This window comes from Pterocles gutturalis, unplaced genomic scaffold, assembly GCF_000699245.1.
Source record: "Pterocles gutturalis isolate BGI_N339 unplaced genomic scaffold, ASM69924v1 scaffold26982, whole genome shotgun sequence".
Classification (NCBI taxonomy): Eukaryota; Metazoa; Chordata; class Aves; order Pterocliformes; family Pteroclidae; genus Pterocles; species Pterocles gutturalis.
In genome coordinates this window covers 3,988-14,156 of record NW_010111048.1, presented here as the reverse complement: position 1 = coordinate 14,156, position 10,169 = coordinate 3,988, and positions in this window count along the sequence as shown.

The window sequence follows — 10,169 nt, the reverse complement described above, 5'->3', positions numbered from 1 at the left end:
GCACCAGCCTGTACAGCAGCCCGACGGCTCGGCTCCGCGTTGTAATCAACACTGGCACGATGCTGGTTACAGGAGTGGATATGCAAATCCTGAGTAGTGGAGCTCTCCAGAGGTATCAAGTAACAGAGGAATGTTTTTGGTTGTTGGTTTCCACCCACAAGCAGGCGGGGAAAAAAAAAAAAAGGTGGAAAGTACAGAAAACATCCAGTAAGTGGAAGGAGCTAAATGGTATTAACACATAATGGAAAAAGTTAATGTGAACTATCAAAGAATATGTATCCCCATCACAAAACATGCTAGCAAGGTTTAACTGAGCAGTACGGCTTTTGAGGGACACACTCTTATCTATAAAAAGAAAGTTCAGAGATGTTACAATCTGGTCTTTTTGCCAGGAGGTCCTTTACTAAAATTGCTGTAAATGGTAACTTGTTCAACTAAAGAAGAGGCTTTCTGCCACAAGCTGTAAAAGCACATTAGTTTACGATTCTGTTTTTGAAGGATGTTTCAGATATTGATTTCTACCTCCTGCTCAACTAAGCTAAGTTTTCTTCACTGTTCTGGTGCTCAGAGCAGAGAGAAGCAGCATTTTCCTGAAATCTTTAAATAGATTTTTTTTTAACACAATGTTCCCTAAACAGATCTTCCCATTACTTCTCCATCCCATAACCCAACAGCCATAACAAACCAAAGTATTTGGCAATACTGAATTGCTCAAAGAAATCTGAGACTTCTTTTTGTTCACAGGCCTCCCTCAGGGCCCTGAGTGGGTTGCAATAGTCCAGACAGTTGCTCTAAATAGCTTGTATCCAAACACTCTGCTTGATGGTGATTAAATATATAAAATGTTACGTGTCCAATGTCTGAAACAAAAAGACCCAGGGCACCCAAGAAATGCTTTCCACATAGAGCACATTCTAGCACTGGAAGTACTGGAAATACCGTAGATACAGTTACACTTTTTCCCTAATATAATCCTAATCCTGACAATCAGCACTGATACACATTTTGGTAGTGGGTCTCAGTAGCTTCTGACTGATCAGGCTGTAGTCCCCACTGTCCCAACAAGCCACAGAAAAAGGCAAAGCAAAAGCACAGACAAGGCAAATACTACCTCTGGCTCACCAAGTAGTTTAAATATATGAAAGTAAGTGTGGCTTTATAGTCCTTTAATTATGTATTGCATCTGAATTATGTATGGAACAGAAGGCATACAGGAATTCTGGTGGAAAGAAGCAGCACTTTGCAATAGTATTTCCTCACCCAGGATAAGACGTCAATGTCCCCCACAACTGGTTCGCTCCAGTTTAACAGAATCCTGTAATTCCCAGAGAATCTGCACACCCATTCTCACTGCAAGAAGCTATCCCATGTGCCTAAGAAATTCCCTGTAGCCTCCTCAGACGAATACATTTCCATCACTGGTGAGTGAACACTTTCTCCTATACCCAAAACTTCTGCAACTCCAGGTGCAATTTTGCACAAAGAATATTTGTGCTTTTGTCTTTCCCTTAAGCACAACGACCTTCCCTTGAAACGGTGACAATGCTGGCCAGCTGATGAGCGGTGCAGCTTTGCAGCCAGACCTCCTCTGGATGGGGACAATGATAGGCACTGAAATCTAACTGCCACTTGGTGGCAGAGGTTAGATACCATAATTACATTTCTGGTTCCCAAGAATGCATCATGCATGCTTATTCTCTGCCCAAGGTGACTCTCAAGATTACTTCTTGCCTCCTCATTAATTACTTTACATATTTATAGACAAATTAAAGATTCAAACTTAAACATTTATTCTATTAGTCACTTTAAGTTCTAGTAGAATAAACAGTATCTAATCAACCCATTAGCTCAGGGGTTCACGACAATTTAACACATTCATTTTCTGTTTCCCCTCTATGGAATCACGTCTCACACAAGAGTTAAAACATCACACACCAGCAGCTATCTTTGTAACAGAAAGAGCGTTAGAAGTTCTGAACCATCAAACCATTCGCTTCCACTCACAATGAACAGAAAATGGATTTGCTGCAATAATGAAGTTAGGCTTGCTTCTACACCCCTCTTCCAAAGACATCATGTCTAATCTTTGAGTCTTTAGCTGGTAATTCAATTACTAGCTTATTGAGAGCAACTATAAACACCGTACATATTACTTACTTACTGTGATATGTTTCACAACACAAATAAACAATATTCTACAGACACTTCTGAGTGTCTGCTTCACGAGACCTTGCTTATCATTCCACTTCTGAGGAAGCTGAATATTTTATTCCTTCTAGATGCTGCAACAGCTCTGATTCCATGGCCACAACCTTCCACCCCAGGAGAGGGGCAGCCCCTTAACTTCAGCAGCTTTACCCAACACAGGAGCAAGCTGCCAGGTCTAGCCACAAGAAAAACCTTTTAATACTAGCCAAAGGGACCTACGCAAATTTACATAATGTTCCCCTTTCTGCATCTATGCTCTCCTTTTTTTGTTTCAGAATCTTTTTAAAACCTTAATAACACCGTAAACCTCCTAAATACGTACAGCAACAACTATTTGATCTGTAAATAAAGGGAACTGACAATTTCACATTTGCAGGACTTTTACAGAAGGATTGAGCTGAACACTATAAGCTAAATTTATACCTAACCTTGGGCATACAGACTCTTTCTGCTCCCCACAGATCTGGTACCCAGCCTTCACCCCTCTCCAGCCAAGTCTCTAACTCCATAATGCCATTCAAAGTAAGTCACACACAAAGTCACAGAACATCACTGCTGACATACTCCAAGCCAAAACGCTTCCAATAACACAATAGTTAGTAAAGTGGGATTAGGAAAAAGGCTCTTTAAGGACAAGGAACTTTTATCAACTGTTTTTTCTGACAGGAAACTTCGGACAGACTGTACAAGTTGAAATGCAGGACAGAGTTTATAAACCACAGGCATTTAACCTCTAGAAATAAATATTACAATAATGATAATTCCACCTAATAATAACTGTTTGGGTTGTCCACACAAGAAAACTCTAATCTAGAAACACTGACATAATTAAAGATCATCTTAGTATAAACCATTTCATAAAACTTCAATTAATTGAAATTCCTCTAGCCAATTTACCGGGTTAGCCAAGCTGGTTCCGTGTGCACCAGCTGCACCTCATCAAACAGGAGTACTCTATTTACAAAGTACACATTTGTCCAAATATTGTGGACATCTTCTGACATTCTAAAAGAACACAAAGAGCATAAACACATCAATATGTTTCGGTAGTGGTAACTTTCAGGATCAAGAATAATTACTACTGCTACTAAAGATTTGTCAACTTTCCATGAAGAACAAATATGGGTTAAAATCAAAGCAGGCAGTAATTCTGCATGTGTAAGAGAGAAACCAACTATTTAACATAATTTACAAATTCTCAACAGAAGTAGTTACTGCAGACACTGAATATACCATCTCCAAACTTCCATTAATTCAGAACTATGTCACTTAGAATATTATTTTTCATCCATAATAATATTTTCCAAAAGCAAGTCACAGCTGTTAGAGCTGTAAAATCTCTGTTTTAATCTCTATAATGTTTATTAACTATTTTATGGTTCTTAGCATCAACACATCCAGGCTCTTAAGCAATGATGACAACAGCACTGACTTGTGCATCCATCCAAAGATGCAGAAAAACTGGCCATCTGTCAACCTTTCTTGAGCAGTTGTTCCAGCTTCTTCCTATAACAGATCCATATCTTCACTAAATTTCAGGAAGATCTCTGTACCTTCAGATCACACACCCCAGGTCAACCAAATCCCTTTTCCAGTCTCTGCCACTCATGAAACCCCCTATAATGCAGTACAGCCACCTTCTGCCCTCAGCATTGCAGTCTTGCATTCACACAGTTTGGACCATTTCCTTTATTCAAACCCTGCAGACTCTTCTCCTTTTCAAGTATTTAAGCATTTAAGCTTACTAGTCAAACTTTTTATTTGCAGTTCTCCCATGTTTGTGCTATACTAGCCATGTGCATGCTACACAGCTTTAAAAAAAAAAAAAAAAGCATCTAAATATCCTTAGAATGGCTCAACCAGAACAGTGCAATAGAATAGTGCAGCAGACAGCATGTGGCCCTGGAACAGAAGCCATGCTTTCTGTAATGCTACCTGCTGAGCAGCCGCCAGCATTCGGAGCGTTATAAAAAGGGCATTACTGTAACAATGACAGAGACAGTGAGCGCTGCTTGCGTAGTATTTAATGAGCAACACAAACCAAGGCATTCGGAGACTGACAGTTTAGGTTGGTTTGTTGTTGGGAGTTTCTGAACCACGACTTTCCATCACCTTTCAAATAATAAAGTGCCTGAATCAATTGTAAACTCAGTGCTGAGAAAGCAGCCATGTATGATTTTAAGTCCTTTGGCAAAAAACACATGGATGCCTCTCAAGGCCAGCACGACAAGTCTTCTGCAAAGAAATTTGAGAAGACCACATTACACTTCCTTAACAATAATTTTGCCACTACAGGATCTGAACTATGATTAGAATGCTGATGCCCTGTTGTAGTAGAGACAGAAGCAGAGTTACAAAGAAAGAACAGAACAAATTTCAGGACAGGGCATTACTAACAAAATGAAAGAACAGGTCACGATGGACAAACCTCTGGTATCAGTTCTTTCCAAGTTTCAGACTTCTGCGGAAGCAAAATAGAAGGTCTGACAAATAAAAATATTTATGAATTTAATAAAACCCCCAACATCCCATGCTAGATACTTCTATTCTTCCCCTTTAAATTTTCCACAGAACATTGTTTTTGTAGTTGCCAGTTCTGTGACCTTGCTGGAAGTCAGCAAGCCAGAGATCAATTAGTGAGTACAGAACAGAGAAGCCGTGCTGACTGCATGCTGCCTGTCCCTCGGGAAGAGCAGCTGTGCTTCAGGGTACAAGCAGCGTAAGCCTGGAAGATTGTTATCCAGGAGGAGTGCTGATATGCAGGTTGGTCACTAACTGCAAGATGCACAACGCAGCAGAACTGAAAGGAAACAGGAAAACCTCCTCGTCCCCTTGACTTCCATAATTAAAATTTTCCAATAATTTCAAAACACTTAAATTTCGCACACAATGAAAGCTTTTTCCACTAAACGATAGCTACAACAAATACACCATGCTGGCTTCAAACACATCAATTATGAATGTTTGTTATTACTCTTTCTACTGAAATGCCCCATAGAAAACTATCCTTTAAAAATATTGCACACTCTTCGCTTACCCCATTTAATCATTTATCAAAGTTGGGAAAAGCTTATCTGTAAAGATTAATTGGGAATATGCAAAAGAAGTTAAAAGAAACCTTTTCTGAGTCTCAGAAAAGGTTTCCTGGCTTTCATTAACAAAGGAAGAGAAACACCATCAGTAACATTCAAGCATGATCAAAACACCTACCATCTTCAAGATACCTCAGAAAAGCATGTTGCTTTTCTTTGAAAGGGAAATGCAGTACAGAGGGTGGAATTCTTTATAGAAAAAAAAAAAAAAGATAGAACGTAGTTTGCACCAGCAGTACTGAAGTCTTGAAACTGGATAGATCATTATTCTTCTCTACGATACGGACTGGTTTGGAATACGTCACCCAGAGAGGTACAGCAAGCATTTTTAAGCAAGACCCTAACTGCTGAGTATCTTTAGAACATAATTGTGGGGCTTTCCACTAGGAAGACTTAACTGCTGACTGATGTATAGCTGTATTCTCAGTACTGCATGAACTCCAGCTCTTTAGTATTCAAATCAGTACATAAATATTTCACGTAGACCTTAGCCTAAAACAAGCCACCTGCCTGGTTTCTACAATGTTACAACAGGCTGTCTGCTTGCCTTAACTTGCAGGCAGCGATAATGCTATCTGTGTGATATACTATTCCGTAAGGCCTCCCAGAAGAAACCTGAGAGATCAATAGTCCTTAAATAAGTAATTAGAAGAGCTGAAATAATTTAGGTCATCAAAGAGCAAGTAGGATAAATAAAAAGTCATAGGTCCATGAACACCTGCATTTAATAGAATTTTTACATTTATTTCTGAGTTAAATGATAGAAAAGCTGCACATGAAAGCAAAAGAGGCAGAACTGCTGAATAGCATCTATAATAGGAAAGCAAAATAGGATAACAATACCTATCTGCACTAAAATTATTTGGTGGGTTAATTAAAAAAAAAAAAAGGAACAAGATTCAAGATACGTGAACAGTCTTCAACTTCCCACTCCTAATGCAAGCAAACGCAGATGAAAAATTTGAAGGGTACTGTCTAACCTAAGGCATGAAGCAAAGACAACACTCTGTGTAATGAGGCATTTCTACACTCACAGATGTGTTACGCTAAAGACGAGACAATGCATATAAAACAGACTATCTCAAAAATCCAGGTACCTTTCTGTTCAAATGGCTCAGGTTTAATCCCAGTTGCCACACCTGCCCCATTCCAGTACAGTATCCCGTCACACCCACGGTGTGCCCTGCCTTACCCCGTCATAACACTGCTTGTGTATTGCCTCACGTCAAAATCCCTACTGTCTCCCCTCAAGGACACCTCCAACCTGCAGCTCCTTTGGTCTTGGCAGGGAGTCAGTCTTCTAAAGACGTTTCATTCATTCATTAATTTCTGGACTCCCACTGATGCCGACCTATTTGCAGAACGGCTCCACCCTCTACACCTGCACAGGCTCCTGCTTCCTCAAAATGGATTATGGGAATGCAGTTTCCTACCTTCCTACCGTATTCAGCTGAAAGACTCTCTCAGTTATAGCTGATTACAGTCTTCTGAAACTACCAACCTAATCTGACCATTTTGGATTTGCCCTTGGGCATGAAGAGTCTCAAATACTGAAGGATTACTTCTCGTGTATGCAACGCAAGGGACACAGCACATTGTCACAACAGAGACAAAACAGCTTTCCAAGAGCACACCTTCTACTGGGGTTCTGGTTAGAGGGACGTGCCAACGCCCATTTCTCAGATCTAGGCGTGAGGGTACTGGACCATATCTGTCTGCTCCAGAACTTCAACCACTTGTAGATGCACAGACAGCAGAATTAAAAACTGCTCTGACCCCACACTGCAACACCGGGTTTGAGCATCAATACCTTCAGGAAACATTCGTACCAGCTTCAACAAGGTCAGTATTTTATCCCAAGGGTACAGCTTGTGAACATTTTCCAAATGCCACTGAATTCTGGCTGCAGTCTCACAACATTTTTAATGAAGTTATAAAACTATTTCATTATACCAAGATTTTTAGACCAGATTTCTGACTGCGGTTCAAAGCATTTTATTTCTATCTAACAATTACTACTATTCCTAAGAGTTCTCCATCTTCTGTTGAAGAAAATTAATATTGGTAAAGTTTTTTTTTTTTAATTATTATTGTTATGACTGTACTGCCAGCTGCACTTAGCAAAACTCTGATTAAAGTTCTAGGCTTCAGGGTCATAGATAGACATTCAGCTATTGCTTTCATCAAAAAAATACAGATCATCATAGACAAAAACGGACATGGAAAGGAGAAAAGATGCAGTCAGAAAACCAAAAAGAAAAAACTGAAAACAAAACCTTTTTGTACCAGAAACTGATTGAAAACAGAAAGAAAATTAGCATTTAGGAATGAAAAAGCCTATTCACTGTTGATGTTAAATACAACACCCGCAGAGATGGAAGCTGGGTTTATTTTTGATAGCAGCACAAACATTAAAGATAAGCCAAAAACATTTAGAAAATATGGGTGCAGTACAAAGGCTCATGTGATGAGAGGTATTTCGCTTTTAATCTTGACCTGGAAAACCTCTCGTATGACAGAGGCTCTTTTAGCGGAGTCACAGTCCTGCCTCGTTACTCTGCCTATTGGTGATAAAAAGGCCACCCAAGTTGCTTCTACTTTGGAATGACGGCAGGTTTTCAATCCTAAACCTCAAATGAAAAGAAAAAAACCCCTAATATATCTATGTAAAGATCTGCACTAAACTCCTGTCTTCCCGTACCTGGTCCCATCACACCCTTCCCTAAAACAGTAACACTTAAAACTGTATCATCGGAAAGGACGTTAATATTCCCCCAAATATTTATCTACTTGCCACTGATATATATGCAAACCTTTACCTCATATTGATATGAGATAACCATGCATCACCTTCTACCCACACAATGGAAAAACCAGCTGATTTCCAGATTGGTTCATCGTGTCTGCAATCCCAGTAATCTATTAAACGCTAACCACATCAGCCACAATCATTGTGAGGATTACATGATCACAGGATCAAATCTCAAATGGGTATTATAAAGTATTAACACTCACAGCTGTGCACACCTCGGTAAAATTCAGATGGCTGTCCACACCGTCCAGGCTTCTCTAGGAAGGAGAGTGATCAGACGCCCTCTCCTACGCCAGGGATGAGCAATACGGTGGCAGTTCTTGGAAAGAGTCCACTTTCCTTCCCATCTCAGGCAATGCAACCCATATTTTGAAAAAAGCACTGAATTAACTACAAAGTTTTAACTTCTCAGGAAACACTCTTGGGACACAGGCTGCAATGAAATAATCTCAGCAGAACACACATCTGCACGCGCACACTCACATTTTAAAGGAGGCTACTTACTGCTGGGAGTTTTGTCACGGCCACTAGTGGAAAAGTTTTAATTAAACATTCAGCAGTTACCAGATGGGGATGAGAATACAACCAATCGACTGAAGACAGCACAGTGCACAAAACAATTTAGATTTAGGACACTGCATTGTGTCCTCAACAGCACCTATGAAAATAAGACTAAAGCTCTTCTGTTTACCAATGGTTCAGGAAGCTGCTGATCTGCAGGTTGACTGCAGGCCCCTTCCCTCGTTCTAGCCACACAACGTACGGGAGGGATGCAGCCACAGGGTCACACCAAAGGGGCTGTGATGCCGAGCGTAGAGCAGTTCAACGCTCTGCACCATGACACTCAGCAAGGCTAAGACACATCAAACAAAAACATGAAATCAGAAGATTAACAAGTACAGCCGCACATATTGAAATAAGGACTCTTTTTTTTTAACCTAGACCATTGTTGTTTTTAATAATTAATATAAAGCAGCAAATGACTCACTAATTGCACTTCTAAACTGTAACCCAACCTGGAATCAATCACACACGGCACAACTTCTGTTCTTATTTGAAGCTAAATCCACCACAGTGCTTGCAGTAGCCTCTCTAATAATTGCATTAGTCATAACCTGAAAGTATTTCCCACTTACTTGGTTCCAGCTTTGCTTGCTTTTCAAGCCGATCCTCATCCCCGTCGCTAAAAAGATCTCTGAAATGTTACCCCACAGAGCTTGCTCTGGGACTTGAAGAGCACTGTGGTGAATTTCATGGTGCGATTCCTCCTCTTTCAGTGTCTAATTTTCCTCCAGTACCATTTAATCTCCTTTGTTCCAGTACAAAGTCAAACACCTATCATTCAGGATTGCACCAGATATTAGCAAGTGCTCTGAAAACCTCTCAGTAATGAGTTGGGTACACAAAGAATCGACAGATGTATGCATGTCACCTTTGGTTTTGCAACACAGATTCTAGATTTTTAAGTACCCTCTACACTGGATAGTCATCTGCTTGATTGTCTTCCTTTTATGCCCAAGATATCATTAAAAAAAAAATGAATAAATGAATACAGATCCTATGTGCATTGTTCAGAATAAAACTCTGCATCATGCCACAGATTAACCAGCTAGTAGCTGTGGGACAAACAAAAATGAAGGCAGAATGGAATGAAATGAAACAATAAAAGCTGGGATCAAGTATTGACAAAATAAGATAAATTCTGACACCCAAGAACAACGCGGGATGGCATTTGAGAGCTACCAAACATGAACTCGGTCAATCAACTTTTCCAGGATCCTCACTAGGAAACAGACACGTTAAACTCATCAGTACTCGCGCTCCAGCCCCGTGGTGAGAACCCAGGCTGGCGTCACACCAGTCCCAGAACAAGCAGGGTGTCCAGGGAAGTGGCTTGGTTAAGAGCTGGATACGCTTTCAGATCAATACCAACACACAGTTACACCTACCACAACCAAAGCTCATCTACCCCAGCAAAGACTATTCTGGTACTGATACAATCTCCTTTCTCTTCCCCCACTGTGAATCTTCTGCCCACATCCTGCAGAGAAACATAT